Source organism: Apium graveolens, chromosome 4 (assembly GCF_009905375.1).
Source record: "Apium graveolens cultivar Ventura chromosome 4, ASM990537v1, whole genome shotgun sequence".
Lineage (NCBI taxonomy): Eukaryota > Viridiplantae > Streptophyta > Magnoliopsida > Apiales > Apiaceae > Apium > Apium graveolens.
In genome coordinates, this window is record NC_133650.1 from 87,418,420 (window position 1) to 87,432,924 (window position 14,505).

A 14,505-nucleotide genomic window follows, 5' to 3' on the forward strand; every position below is an offset into this window, starting at 1 on the left:
ATCACATATCAATCGGTAAAGCAACGCAAAAGGGATCATGGTATATGCATGAGCTAAATGACAAGATAAATAAAGCTATCTAATAAAAAACATATATGGCAAAAATATGCAATTATATGAACTAAACTATCATGAATATGCAACTACATGACATACACATAAAAATATTCCTTAACTACCACCCCCAAACTTAGAATCTTCACTGTCCCTAGTGAAGGTAGTAGAAAGGAACACAGGGTATACCTACTCGGAGAAATCATCATCATCACCCTCAAAGGGTGGAGTGTTAGGAGGCAGATAAGCAGAGTCCTCACAAAAAATGGGCCACTGGATGTCAGCTCCAAGGCCTCTGAAAGCAGTCCCAAATGCAAGGGTGAGCTCCTGAGCGAACCTACTCTACGACTCACACATCGCATCCATCCTCCTCGACAGCCTCCTATACTGGGCATCAGCCATCCCAGCACCTTTCTGGGCTCTAGAAGAGCCTGCCTCATCACGAACCTGACTGGGCCTAGCCATGGTAGCACCAGCTGCTGGACGTCCTCCTGGAAGATGATATCTCAAACCATGCTCCTCGGGCTCTCCACCCGTCCACTCCTGTATCGCATTCAGAGTCGCTGAGTCAATAGGAGCGGCCGGTATCTGCAGCTGCTCGTGAGAAGGCCAATGAACTCCCACTGCTCTGCATAGCTTCATGACAGTAGATGCATAAGGGATGTTGTTGTGTTTCACCCCTCAAAAACTTTAAATTCCCTTGGTAGATGAACTCACCAAGGTGCACATAATACTCCTCATTCAAGATCCTCCATAACAACCTTGCTCTCTCGACTATAACCTCATGTGCATGGGAAGTAGGCAATATATTAGCACAACTAAAGGCATTCCATGCACGGGCATACCTATTCATCACAACCGTCGAAAAAGAATGATACTCGTTAGATCCCGTCTTGAACTTCCATACCATGCCCGGCTGACAGAGGGTAGCTAAAATCAAATCCAAATCAAATCCTCAGGGGTCTTCTCATTCTAATTCTCCTCCGTGGGCTTCACAGCGAATCGCCTCCGACTGATAATCCACAGTAAGCCCATGAACAACAGTAAACCCATTCTTTTCAGCCTTGGCATTCGCATAAAACTTGCGAACCACACTCATGCCTCTGGCGACTCACAAAAAGAAATCCACCCTTTCTCCGCAATCATCGGTAACAACTCACCTTTCCCTCCCCGATGGTAAAAATCCCCTCTCCTTCAAAATTGGCTTAGTCACAAGCCTAGTATACTCCTCCTCAGCAGCCCTATCCATCAAACGAGGTCTCGCAGCAGTTACCCTCGAAGAATCAGTAGTAGGAACGGTGCTGCTGTGATCAATAGTTCGGGATCTCTTAGGTGCCATTGAAATTGAGAAAAAGTGTTTAAGAGTTGTGTTTTGAGTGTAGAAGAGAGTTTTAAATTTGAAAGTATATGGGAGTGTATTTGGAGGAGTTGTGTGTATATATAGGGTAGGAATTAGGGTTAAAATTAGAGTAGTAGTGGGGCTTGTGGGAGAGAAAACGTGGAATTATGGGAGAGAAATCATGGAATTGTGGGAGAGAAATCGTGGGTTTTTATGTTTTTTAGTTTTTCTGATTTTTTTTTGGTTTTTTATAAGGCAAAAAAATTCTGGCAGAAGGGTCCTGAGCGGCCGCCCAGGACTTCCAAGCGGGCGCCCCAGACTCCGAGCGGGCGCCCAAGATTCCTGAGCGGGCGCCCAAGGGGTTTCTGGAAAAAACTTTTTTTTTTGATTTTTTTTTGGGTTTTTTTTGAATATGGTACTAACTTCTAAAGGTTCCTAAAGGTTAAAGTCTTGGGTTGCCTCCCAAGAAGCGTTTCTTTTACATCATTAGCTTGATGTATAGTACTCCGATCAAGTTGACAATAAAACGGCACTAACCACTTCCCGGTTTACCGTGTCCCCATAGTAATGCTTCAATCACTGACCATTAACCTTGAATGCTTGGTCCGGATCATTCTAAAAAATCTCCACCGCTCCATGTGGAAACATAGTTTTGACGATAAAAGGTCCAAACCACCTTGATTTCAACTTTCCAGGAAAAAGTCGGAGACGAGAGTTGAATAAAAGAACTTGTTGCCTTGGCACGAATGACTTAGGAGATAGCTTCCTGTCGTGCCACCTTTTTACATTTTCCTTGTAAATTTTATTGTTCTCGTATGCTTGAAGTCGAAATTCATCAAGTTCATTTAACTGAAGCATTCGCTTCTTCCCAGCTGCATCTAGATCAAGGTTCAACTTCTTCAATGCCCAATAAGCCTTATGCTCAAGCTCCGCAGGTAAATGACATCCCTTACCACAAAAAAGTTGAAACGGGGACATCCCAAGTGGAGTCTTGTATGTTGTTCTATAAGCCCAAACAGCTTCATCGAGCTTTAAAGACCAATCCTTCCTTGACGGACAAACAACTTTCTCCAGAATGAGCTTGATCTCTCTATTAGATACTTCAGCTTGACCATTCGTTTGCGGATGATAGGCAGTAGCAACATGATGATTCACATTGTAGCGCTGCATCATAGAAGTGAACTTACGATTGCAAAAATGCGACCCCTCATCACTTATGATTACCCGTGGCATTCCAAACCTTGTGAATGTCTGCTTATGGAGAAAACTCAACACTACCTTTGCATCATTTGTCGGTAGAGCCTTGACTTCTACCCATTTCGAGACATAATCTATTGCCAGCAAGATGTACTGATTATTGTAGGACGAGATAAATGGTCCCATGAAATCGATTCCCAAAACATCAAAGACCACGACTTCAAGCATCACATTTAAAGGCATCTCATCCTTTCTAGTAAGATTCCCCACTCTTTGGCAACGATCACACCTTAAAACGAACTGATGCGCATCCTTAAACAATGTAGGCCAGAAAAAACCTGCTTGCAAAATACGAGCTGCCGTCTTTTCACCACCATAATATCCACCATAAACTGTGGAATGGCAGTCTCATAATATTCCCTCTGTCTGACAGAATGGGATACATCTCCTGATGATCTGATCAGCTCCCTGTCTAAACAAATATGGTTCATCCCACATGTACCACTTCACCTCATACAGAAACTTCTTCTTTTGAGCTGAATTCATATTAGGAGGCATTATATTGATGAAAAGATAGTTCACAATATCTGCGAACCATGGCTCTTCCTCCTGAACTGCGAACAACTGCTCATCTGAAAAAGATTCGTTGATCAATGTCTTATCATGTGAAGTCGAACCGTGATTCTCCAATCTAGAGAGATGGTCAGCTACTTGATTCTCAGTACCTTTTCGATCCTGGATCTTTAACTCAAAATCCTGTAGCAAGAGCACCCAACGAATAAGTCTAGGCTTCGAATCCTTTTTTGAGACCAAATAGCGAATGGTAGCATGATCATTGAATACTGTCACCTTTGTCCCAAGCAGATACGATCGAAATTTTTCGAAACCAAAGACTATAGACAAGAGCTCCTTCTCAGTAGTGGTGTAGTTTATTTGAGCTCCATTTAGAGTCTTACTAGCATAGTAGACCACATGAAAAAGATTATTCTTGCGCTGCCCAAGAACTTCTACCATTGCATAATCACTCGCATCACACATCATCTCAAAAGGTTCTGTCCAATCAGGTGCCGTAATAACTGGTGCAGTTATCAAACTCTTCTTGAGAGTCTCGAATGCCACCAAGCATTCATCATCAAATTTGAAAGGCACATCTTTCTCGAGCAAGTTGCACAACGGTTTAGATATCTTCGAGAAGTCCTTGATGAAACGCCGATAAAAACCCGCATGACCAAGAAAACTACGGATCCCTTTCACAAAAATAGGTGGTGGGATATTTTCAATGACTCCCACCTTGGCTTTGTCCACCTCAAGACCCTTGCTAGAGACTTTATGCCCAAGAATAATGCCTTCACGCACCATAAAGTGACATTTTTCCCAATTGAGCACCAAATTAGTTTCCACACACCTTTTGAGCACCGAACGAAGATTATTCAAACATTTATCATACGAATGTCCAAATACGGAGAAGTCATCCATGAACACTTTGATATTATTTCCAATCATATCAGAGAATATAGCCATCATACATCTCGAAAAAGTGGCAGGTACACCACATAAGCCAAATAAAACTCTGCGAAAAGCAAATGTGCCAAATGGACAAGTGAAGGTAGTCTGTTCTTGATCTTCTGGTGCAATGCAAATCTGATTATACCCCTAACAGCCATCCAGAAGACAATAATACTCATGACCAGCCAACCTGTCAAGCATCTGATCAATAAATGGAAGAGGGAAGTGATCCTTTCTCATGGCTTTGTTCAACTTTCTGTAATCCATGCATACCCTCCATCCTGTGACTGTTCAAGTGGGGATGAGCTCGTTCTTCTCATTTGCTACCACAGTTATACCACCTTTCTTAGGTACACATTGCACGGGGCTCACCCAAGAACTTTCAAAAATAGGATATATGATTCCTGCATCTAGCCACTTCATAATTTCATTCTTCACCACTTCTTTCATGATAGGATTAAGTCTCCGATGTTGCTCAACAGTCGGCTTACTACCTTCCTCTAGCAGAATTTTATTCATACAGTACGAAGGGCTGATCCCTTTTATATCTGCTATAGTCCATTCGATGGCCGATTTGAATTCTCTCAAAATCCTCAAGAGCTTGTCCTCCTCACTACCTGAAAGGTCAGATGCAATAATAACAGGTAAAGTAGATGCATCACCTAAAAAAGCATACCTCAAGTGTTCAGGCAATGGTTTAAGCTCCAAAGTAGGTGCTTCCTCAATAGATGGTTTGAGCTTTCCTTCAGCATTCTTGAGATCAGTAGTACCAAGAGATTCAAATGGCATGTCTAGCTTTCGCCTCAAAGAAGAAGCATTTAGATATTGTAGTTGCTCATTGCCATCCTCATCGTCACTGTCAAATTCCCCCACTAAGGCTTTCTCTAAGGCATCAGACATTAGCATATGATCAAGTTCTGAAGTGACCGAAGAATCAATCAAATCCACCTTTAAGCACTCTTCGTCTTCTGTAGGGAATTTCATTGCCTTGAATATATTGAATGTCACATCCTGATCCTGCACCCTCATAGTAAGTTCACCTTTCTGCACATCTATCAAGGTACGGCCTGTAGCCAAGAAAGGTCTTTCCAAGATTATGGGAATCTTCTTATCTTCCTCAAAATCCAAAATGACAAAGTCTGCATGGAAGAAGAGCTTATCCACATTTACTAACACGTCTTCCACGATGCCTCGTGGGTATATAATAGAACGATCAGCCAATTATAGAGACATGTAGGGGGCATTGGATCGGGAAAATTCAACTTTTTGAAGATAGACAATGACATCAGATTGATGTTTGCTCCCAAATCGCACAAGCACTTGTCAAAGACAACTTGCTAATGGTGCAAGGAATGGTGAAGCTACCTGGATCTTTAAGCTTTGGAGGTAATTTTTGTTGTAGCACAGCACTGCACTCTTCTGTTAGAGCAACGGTCTCAAGGTCATCCAGTTTCACCTTCCTTGAAAGAATACTCTTCATTAATTTTGCATAACTAGGCATTTGCTCTAGAGCCTCAGTGAAAGGTATGTTGATGTGAAGTTTCTTGAACACCTCCAGAAACTTACCGAACTGCTTATCCAATTTTTTTTATTGCAATCTCTTAGGGAAAGGTGGTGGAGGATAGAGCTGTTTCTCCCCTGTATTACCCTCAGGTAGAGTATGTTCAACAGTAGTCTTCCTTGGTTCCGCCACTTTCTCCTTTTGTTTCTCTTCTTCATCAACAACTTCAGCTTCTCCATCTTTCGCTTTTTCAGCATCAGCAACCTTTCCAGACCTTAAGGTGACAGCCTTTACTTGCTCCTTAGCTTCCTTCCTGCCTGGCACTTCAGTATCGCTAGGAAGTGTGCCAGGTTGACGATTGACCACATCATTGGCTAATTGACCGATTTGATTTTCCAAGGTCTTGATAGAAATAGCCTGACTTTTGTACAACAGCTTGAGCTCCTCGAAATCAGCACTAGAAGGTAGAGCAGCACCTCCTTGTTGAGGATATGATTTCCTTTGAGCATAATGTTGTGGTTGCTGGAATCCAGGTGGATTAAACTGCTTACTGATAGGCTACTGATATGGTTGCTGAACAACATTCTGATTATTACTCCAGCTGAAATTGGGATGATTTCTGTTGTTAGGATGATAAGTAGCTGGCACAGGCTACTGCAGTCGCTGATAATTTTTCACATACTGAACAGATTCATTAACAAGAGAACACTGATCTGTAGCATGAGAACCTGCACAAAGCTCACAGACCATAGCTATCTGATTGACTCCATAGTTGGCTAAAGAATCGACCTTCAAAGACATCGCTTGGAGCTGCGCTACAATAGCTGTAGCTGCATCGACTTCCAGAATACATGCTACCTTCCCAGACATCATCCTTTGAGTTAGGTTTTGATGCTCATTTGCAGCCATAGTTTCAATAAGATTATAAGCCTCAGTATAGCTTTTGGCCCACAAGGCACCTCCAGCTGCTGCATCGAGCATGGGCCGAGATTGGGCCCCCAAACCATTATAGAAACCAGTGATCACCATTCAGTCAGGCATACCATGATGTGGACACTTTCTCAACATCTCCTTGTAGCACTCCCAAGCTTCGCACATAGATTCTATTGGTTGCTGCGCAAACTGAGTAAGAGCACTCCTCATAGTTGCAGTCTTCGCTAATAGATAAAACTTCACCAGAAACTTGTGTGCAAGATCTTGCCAAGTAGTGATGGACCCAGCTTGTGGCACCCTCCAAAATCGGGTCAGAAGTTTGGGGTCCATAACACATACACAAAATATAAACCTGTATAAGAAATATTATTTGCAATGACCCTGCTTTACACAACAATGGATCGCGACAGGTTAAAGTATGGAAACAAGCCACAACCTTAACTTTTTTTACAACGTATCAAATCCCAACTAATTTAACTTACAACTGATAATGAAATTATTCTTACACTCTTACTATCTCACTACCATATGAAACTCCTGCTAGCTCGATCCAACTCAACTGGAACCTTATCCCGCACTTTGGACTGAGGAACTTCTCTATCATCCATAACCTTTTCAACTGTAAAATATATATAAAGAATCGCAAGGGTGAGCTAACTAGCTCAGCAAGTCATAACAGTGATAACGGATGTTAATCAATGTTCAAATGGAATGATTCAGAAGAATCAAGTTTATTGTTAAATAATCATTAGAATTGGATATTCAATTTAAGTTTTAAAACCAAGGTTAGGCTGATGATCAGTCACGCACTAACCCCGAGCAAAGTACACATCACTGCTCTAATTACTGGATCCAAGGCACACATTGGCCTAACTTGACCATTGATATGGTCTGACCACGAATCTGGTCCATATCTAAAAAAACTATCCAATTCTAAAGCAGTTCAATATGATAGACAATATAATTCAATAAAACAAGGTCATAATCAATGACTATTAAACAATTGAATAAAAATGTAAGGAAACTCATGGATATAATAAGGGTATATTAGGGTATGTATAAGAAACAGTTTTCAGTTTGTAAAGGATCAGGTATTAGACAAATAATGATTTTTCAAGGTATAGTTCTCTGATATTATAAAGAATGGTTGGAGTATAAAAGTTTCCGTGTTTTCAAACAATTTTGTTCCGGTGTTTGGTATTTGGTAGTTATACATTTGGGAAGTAGTATCATATTTGTGTGGTTTGGTATTTAAAAATCAACCAAGGATGGTTTACAAAGAATAAGGCATGTGGTTCAAAGATCAAATGATGTGATTCGGGTTCAAGGTTGCATGATTCAAGGTACTTTTAATATAAAATAGAACTATTTTGAATACTTAACAATATGTCACGAGAGAATTTAAAAATATCTGCATTGTATTTCGAAAAAGGTTTAGAAGTACTTTCCTTACAGGGCTTTACAACTATTACTGATCAACTCTGAGCCGACTCTGCCGCTCAGGCTTTAACGTCCAACCACTAGATCACATTGGATTCGACTTTGATACTCAAGTTTTTCTGTTGAAACTCTACTGAGCTCGTAGACTGACTACTAGGTCATCTTTAGTCCATCGTCCACTTTCGGTATTCCGACTAGAACCTCAGGGTCAAAATACTCTATGTTAGATACCTAGTTATGCTTGACATATCCTCGATACTAATCCTACCCAAACGACAACAAACCCGACTCGTACTTATATACATTACTATAGTACACGCACATACAAGATTCATATACTTAAATCTCGTATCAATATTCGTTGTCGGAAAACACATATACTCATCGTTTTAGGAAACAAATTGTCTGTTTTATTCTACAGAATATTTATTTATAACTATATAAGTATTTACATTCGACCGGTAGTTCCGATATGTTACAGGGTACGTTCCCGAAAATCGGGCAGCGCTTCCTTTGCTTATCAGACTACACGTCGAATTCAATCGACGTCAAACCAACAACAGTCAAATTCACAACAACAATCCAAAAATCCAACCACGAATCCCAACCACCAGTTCAACCCAACAAATAACCAACCATTACAATCACAATTCCAATCTCGAATCATTATATATAACTACTATTTCACTTCGAACTCATAAATAAAATTTGTACATTTATTATTTATTTATATTAGGAGTCAGAATTAGCTCATCACCGTCCACCGTCCGCTCGTCGAAATTCATCGCGGACGGCGGTAAAATCCGCGGGTACCTGATTACTTCCGGTTTCCAACGCTAAATTCTACCGATTAAAAATTAAAGTTCCCGCACGAGAAATAAATTTATTTCATTGAAATAATCAAATAGATTCCTGCAAGATTTTAAGAAAAATCTGAATTAAAATAATATACAATCGGAACAGTAAACAACAATCGGCAAACTAAAAGCAACACAAGCCACAATCCAAACAAACTGCCATACATATATATACACACGTATATATACATATAATCAACAGAACCCACTACAGGAAGCGGGAAATACTCAGGCGCGAGTGGATTGGCCGGAAACAGGGCAAAGACAGAGGCAACAGTGACCGGAATCGAACACAACACGCGGGGGAGGGGATTCACATGAAAGGAAAACAGGGAAAAAGCCGGGGAACACGGGAAGATTAGGGGGAGAATAAAGAAGATTGAAGGGAAATATGAAGAAAAGATCAAGAGAGATATGTGTAGAGAGATGAAATGAAAGGGAGAGATGTTGTGTCTGTGGGTTGTGCTTTATTGATATTATTTTATTATTTATTTTTATTTCCTTTCTCCTGAACTGCCACGCATAGGGAGTTAACAGAGAATTTGACACGTATCACAACAATTGCCGCGTGTACTGAATCCTGCTTCCAAGCACCAATTCTGATCCGCACTTCTTAATTTGACAAACAAATTTATCGATAAAATTAACCCGAAAAATTAACAAATAATGCTAAAGTTCTCAGAATAATTAAAACCTATATAATAATATTTTTTGTTATAATTTTATAAGCATTTTTGCAACACACGACATACCCAATATTCGAAATTAAGGGACCGAGGTGCACATAAAACAATTTCAGAAAAATATGAGAATAGTCTTAAAATGTTAGAAATATCCCGAGGTAAATAAAAATATAATTTTCGAAATTTTAAAATATTTTCTGAAATGCAACTTATACCCGCTTTCAACCATTAAATGAGTCTACGTGCGGGTGAAATTAATCCCAAAAATTTTCAAAATAATTTTAAAATTCTTGGAATATTCCAAACTTAAATAAATATGAGTTTCATAATTTTTAAAGAAAACTGGAATTAAATAAGGATTTTACAAATAAGTGCAATCAGAAAATCATACAGGGCTAAATAATTGATAAAATATTGATTTCTAAATTTTATAAAATCCCAAAAATAATTATTATAATTATAAAACCATAAAACAATTTTAGAGATATTCCAAATATTTATGTAAATTAATTTGCATTAAAATCACTTTTAAAAGCGAAGCAAAATCATACAACCCAATAATTAACCACGCAATTCAATCCCATACACTAGTAATCACATATGCAAAATAACAAAGCAATAACCCGCTGACAGAACCCATGTACATATTTTATTTATTTAATTATTCAATAGTTATACATTTAAATAATACTAAAAATATACGAGTCATTACATCCTTTCCCCCTTAAAAAGATTCTTTCCTCAAAATCTGATCTAACTGAACAAGTGAGGATATTTGTCAAGCATATCTGACTCTAATTCCCAAGTAGACTCTTCTACTCGAGGATTTCAAATATATTCACTATAGATATACACTCATTTCCAAGAACTCGCCTTTAACGGTCAAGAATTTGGATTGATCACTATATGTAGAACAAACTTGGATGAGAGCCCATTGGCTTCTAATCAATCACTTGATTTGAATCAGATATTTATCGCTTTAACATTGACAGGAAAAACACATTATATGTACATACTGTTGTGACAATAACATCAACTCATGAACCACTTTATCTATATTTATCAATACCTCGAATGGTTCACTAAATTTAAGACTCAACTTGTCCCCTCTATTCAGACTTATCCAATCTCTTTCAAGGTAAAACTTTTACTAACACTACTGATCCTATTTCTATATTCATACTCTCTCTCGATACAATTCCGCCTTCTTCCTTTGTCTACTTCAAGCCGCTTTAATCAATATCACTACGCCCTTGGTGTGCTGAATTAACTTAGGATTTGACAACTTTCTTTCTGCACCAGGCATCTGTTACCATACGGCTTTGTTTATGTAGTTGTTAATGGATTAATCAGAATCTTTTGTTAACCTTGGTCAAAATTTCATACTTGAAGACTCAACGTATAGTTGTTCTCCTTCTAATCTTAGGAGGAAAATCCTTGGGCATTTCACGCAGACTTTCTTATTCTTTAAGTAGCTGAGGCTGTTATCAATAAATACGGTTTGTTTATTTAAGTACTCTTTATACACCATGATCCTTAATTCCTTATAGTCAACTGATACACTTGTTATTTCACATAATATCACTAGAGCTTGCAATGCTCATAACTCATTTTACTCGTAATCTCTGATATGTTCTCAGGTCGAATCTTATGTTAAACCCCGAAGCATAACACACTTTTTGAATTAGGTTTCATAAGTAATCAATTCTTTGTAGGGGTCACTTATTCTTATTCGTTATTTATTAAACTCCTGATAATTAATACACAATCTCATAGTTGCATCCCTTTTTCTCTAACAACATCACTGGTACACTTTATGATCCGCTTCTTGTAAAACCACTCCTTGGTTTGCCTTGTTCACTAGGCCTCCGATACTTCGCCTTAATTCTTTGACATGTCTAACACTTCTTAATCCAATTTGAAATTTCCTTCTTATACCTGGTTATCACTATTTTTCTTTAAATTTCCGTATATCTTGGCATTTCTTCAATAAATTTAATACTTTATATCGTGAATTCTCTGTAGGATCTCATTTCTTAATTCTTTTACTTGTAGCATCCAAGTTCTGGGAGAAAGCCTGGGAATATCGTGATCGTTTTTCTAGGCGCATAAATTTCCTCTTACTAACTATTAACATCGTGATCCATTACCTTCTCTTGACATCTCCTTATCTTTTCTTAATAACTCTGACTGAAAGGTCATACTACCCATCCTTGTTTCCTTTGGATTATATATCTAGCTTCCAACTCCAACTTCTGAATTTCCATAGATTATTCTTTTCGGTGCAGTCTCTATGTTTATTTTCTCCTTTTTTCTTATCGCTTGACACTACATTTTCTTTTCTTTGTGAATATATACTTCAAACTCTTATGGTCCATATAGATCTCACACCTTTCTCCATACATATCATGTTCCCCAATCTTTCAAAGCGAATATTATTACTGCTAATTCCAAATTATGAGTAGGGTACTTCTGCTTATAAGGTTTCGGTTGTCTGGATGCATATACAATAACTTTATTGAGCTGCATCGACACACCTCCTACTCCCTTATGAGAAGCATCACTATATACTACCAAATTTCCTTGACACCTTCAAAATGATAAAGCAGGTGTTGTAACCATTCTTTCATTTAACTCCATAAAACTTTCTTCACCCTTCTCTACTTTATATAAACTTCTTGCTTTTCCTGATTAGCTTCGTCCAAGATATTGCAACTTTCAAGAAATTTTGCACAAATTTTCGATAGTAACCGGCCCATGATAAAACTTCTTACTTTTGTTGGTGTTTCTGATCTCTTTTCATTAATAATAACTTTAATTTCTGCTGAATCTCTTTTAATCTTCTCCACATTGGCTACTTATGCTAAGAACTATACTTCATACAACTTCTTTCTTCTCCAATTTCCCAGTTACCATTAAATGCTTTGCATGGTCCTCCGTTGACTTTAAGTATCACAACTACAGCTTATCCAGATATTCCTTAAAGATTCCGTCCATCGAGTTCAAATATTACTGGTATATTGGTTAATTCAAATGACAATACGAGAACAGTACTTAGTTCTGAAAATTATCTTTGATATATCCAAAGGTTTAATCTTTAATTGGTGAAATACCAAGTCTTAAATCAATCTCATAAAAGTACTTTGCTGCTTTCGTTTAATCAAACAAATCATTGGTTTGAGGTAACAGATACTTAATCTTGATAGTAACTTGTTGAGCTTTCGCTAGTCGGCACATAATCTCATGCTTCCATCTTTCTTATTACAAATAATATCGGTACACCATATAGGGTACACTAGGTCTAATCGCTCCTTCTTCTAACGTCTCTTGCATTTGCTTTGCTAACTTCTTCATTTTAATTGGCGCCATTCTGCGCGGGGCCTCGGACGCTGACTTCATTTCAGGTGCTAAGTCAATCGCGAACTTAATTTCTTTATCTGGAGAAAATTTTGGTAATTCGTCTGGAAATATATCTTGAAACTATAAAGTCTTCAAATTCTGTTTGCTCCTGACTTCTATTCATAATCACCATAGTGCTTACCTCTTGGTCATCTTAACCTCTTAGCTTAAGTCATCGTTAACAAATTCTTTACCTTCTTTCATCTTCTGAACCTCATCACCTTCTCATTTTGCATCCTCAAAACTATCTTTTCATCGCGACGATCTATCTGGGCATTACGCTTAAATAGTTGATCCATTCCTTAGAATAATGTCAAATCCTCTTATCTTAAATGATACGATTCTTCACAACTTATTTCCAGAAATCTCAATTCCGCCATTGGTACTTACTTATTTAGCAATTACACGTTCTTGATTTGCTAGCCATTTAGTCGTAATCTTATCAATCCAACAGGGTAGTTCATCTTATTAACAAAACCTTGAGAGATAAACAATCAAGTTGCTCTCACATCTTTTAATAATTTAAAGCATAAGGTATCCACAATAATCATTCACGTCACCACATCCGTATTCTAAATAACATATTTCACAGGAAAATCGCAAATTCTCGTTCTCGGTGACGTATTCCTTATTGGAGTAGATTCTCTTGACTCTTAGTGTATCCCTGACTGGGGCTAGTGATTAGCAATCCTCGCCATATACCCTTGTTTCCTTTCCATGTATGAGAGGTAGATGGAACTTCATCCGCTTGGTTCATAATATGTTGATTTGTTTGAAAAACTTTTGCAGAGAATGACGGTATAACGAAATAACTAGAAGGATTCATAATTCAATAAACTTGAAGTTGAAAAGAAGGAATAAATAATGATTTGGATATGAATGAGACAACCACTTTAACACTTAAGATGGCCAGTCTTTCATACCATATGGCATACAGCACATGATTAGGTGGCGTCCCACCCGACTCTTCATCATTCTGACAAAGTGTCTCAACATAACACTGTTTGTCCCAATCAGATAGCAAAACTTGAGGGAAAGAATTAAATTTGAAAGGAAAGCAATATCCTCCATATTGATATCATAGCAAGGAGTTTATTTAAGAAAAGAAATTCATACTTATTTAGAAATAAAAAAGGAATATATGCTGCAATATTGAAGACAAGAACAATACCATTGGTCACCATCCACATTTCACTTGTATTCATCTTTCGAGCTTGTTCGATCATATCCCAATTGTGTCATATATCAACTTTAGAAAGTACACTGAAATACCTTCGCAAATTAAGCATTATGGTAGATTCTTACTTGTAAGGTCTTGCGTCTTTAACATCGCACCTAAATGTATAATACTTTAACAATTCGATCATAATGGCGTCCCTACCAGATAACCTCGAGTTTCCTCTTTCAATTTAGAATAACCCTGAATCATTCAACATAGTGATCCTTTTGTTAATAATATTCTTCTTTTAAGAAAATCTGGAAATCTTCTCAATCTCCTTCAGTCATACTCAGGCTTTTGTTAGATCAATGAATTCTTTAAACTTGGATAGTCCTGTAATTGGATGAGTAATTGCTCCGTACGCTGATTTTGTTATT

General features: G+C 38.0%; 1 non-coding gene across 1 annotated transcript; it reads left to right on the forward strand.

Annotated features, from left to right (window-relative positions):
• The first annotated feature begins 6,636 nt into the window (after positions 1-6,636).
• On the forward strand, positions 6,637-6,743 carry LOC141722496 (small nucleolar RNA R71). The gene has a single exon (XR_012575514.1). It is a non-coding gene; the product is annotated as a small nucleolar RNA R71 (small nucleolar RNA).
• The last annotated feature ends 7,762 nt before the right edge of the window (positions 6,744-14,505 follow it).